This window comes from Musca vetustissima, unplaced genomic scaffold (genome assembly GCF_032173495.1).
Source record: "Musca vetustissima isolate MV318-11 ecotype Yass unplaced genomic scaffold, APGP_CSIRO_Mvet_v1 utg18127, whole genome shotgun sequence".
Classification (NCBI taxonomy): Eukaryota; Metazoa; Arthropoda; class Insecta; order Diptera; family Muscidae; genus Musca; species Musca vetustissima.
Window position 1 is genome coordinate 110,006 of NW_026872544.1, and position 2,288 is coordinate 112,293.

Sequence of the window (2,288 nt, forward strand, 5' to 3'; positions counted from 1 at the left end):
CGATTTCATGTAAATGTTGCACCAAAGTCCCTATATATCTTTCGTTTTGCACAAAATTTGGCATAACGTACTGAATTGAGCCTAGAGTGATGTCTGCGTTGTTTCGTGAAAATCGGTCCAGATTTAGATATAGCTCCCTTTTATTATAGATTGATTTTAAGTAATTGACGCACCAAGAACCAATAGGAACAAAACGTTCTGAAATTAGTATAACCTATCCTGTCACTAGTTTGTTTGAAATCGCTTAATATTTGGATAGAGCTTCCATATATATTTTCGCCCGATTTCATGTAAATTGGGCATCAAACTCCTCATGTTAGTCAGATTGACATCAAATTTTGCACAACGTACAAAATTGAGCATAGAATTATGTAGTTGCGTTTTCTAGAAGTACAGACATAGCCCAACGGATGACCCATTTATATTTGTTTGAAGTCGATTTACATACTTTATGGATAGATCTACGTAGATTAACATTTAGATAAATATCACATATTTTATTTCATCCAATTTCATGCTAATAGTCCTGTTTAATATACCCATAGTGGTGAAGGGTATCATATAGTCGGCCCCGTCCGACTTTACTACTTTCCTTACTGGTTTTCACATAGCTTCCGTACATAAGCCCAGCTTTATTTTCGGTACGTTTAAGTTTCTAGCCCAGTTTTCCATCCTGATTACCTTCGGTTGCCATAAAATATTGTCCATATTATGGTTCTGACCTTTTAAAAAATATTGAAAGCACAGAACAAAAATAATTTTGGTTCTTATATTTATATTTTAAAGCATTGAATTAATTTTTATTTCCGCAACGACAAAAAATCTTGTAAATAAAAACAAGCAAATATCGCAGTTTCTTCAGTTGCTGTTCTCTAAAAAATTTACACCATTTAGTACCCCGAAATCCCCACTCCAAAAGCCAGAAAAAAACAACAAAGTACTACAAGTCATACAAATTGTTTATTAAACACATTTGTCAAATGTCGGCTAGTGAAATCCGAAATGCGAAAGGAATTAATCGCTTTGGCGTCATATGAGCCCAACCAAACCACTACCACACGGATCACACTCAAAGTTCGCTGCAATTACTATGCCAGTCTAAGGTAGTGTGGGATGATTGAGTTGATTTTGTAAAATGAAAACTTCAACTTGTTCAGAATGTGTCCTCAGTGTTTTGCAATTGTATGTATCTGTGTGTGTGAATGTTGATTTTTTTTCATCAGACCATCAGGTGTGTGCGAGGTAGTAGTCGAGTCGATTGTATGAAAAGCCAACCTTTATGTATTGTTCAATGAGTGTTTTACGACCTTGTGATATTGACACTTAATGTTAACCATGCTCACAACTCAGAATGGGTGAACGGGTGCGTGTGTTCGACAGAGAATTTTGTGCCCTTTATACCGGACGAAATTGCATGCAGTTGCACGTTTGATGGTATTCACTTCAATTAATTAATTGCAATTGCATGAGGACGAAGAGCCAATTTATATTCATCTAAGTTAAAAATGGATGGATACAATGGTGTTTTTGTGTGAACGTGGTCAACGTCGGCACGGAACTAGTATGAAGTTAGAAGAAAAAACTAGGGAGTCCAGAATATACTTTAGTGTATTATGCCAAACCAATGGAAAACATACCAAACTATTTAAAGACATCAGAAGGAAACATATTTTCTAATGTGATTCTTTCGACTTTAGAGTTTTTCTTTCATCTCAACTGTGTATTAGTCACCAAAACATAAAACAAAGGAGTGCCACACTTAGTTCCCATTACCAATTCACCCCTTTCTATAGCAAAGGCTATTGTTTGGTTTAGGGAAAACATTCTCTGAAAACATTCTTCTCTGCTGCAAAGAATTGTAATTAAAAGTTATTTTTACTATGTGGACTCTATAGACTCATATGTCAGCTGGCTGGCACTGGATGCCATATCAACGACCACATGATAAAAACCAACAAAAAAATGCATAGCAATTTTTTTAAATTCTCTTTACAATGTAAATTATATGTACTGAAAAATATTCTTAATAAATCCACGCCTCAGTTGGCCCTTGAAAAATAGTCTTTAATAAATCCACGCCTCAGTTGGCCCTTGAAAAATATTCTTTAATAAATCCACGCCTCAGTTGGCCCTTGAAAAATATTCTTTAATAAATCCACGCCTCAGTTGGCCCTTGAAAAATATTCTTTAATAAATCCACGCCTCAGTTGGCCCTTGAAAAATATTCTTTAATAAATCCACGCCTCAGTTGGCCCTTGAAAAATATTCTTTAATAAATCCACGCCTCA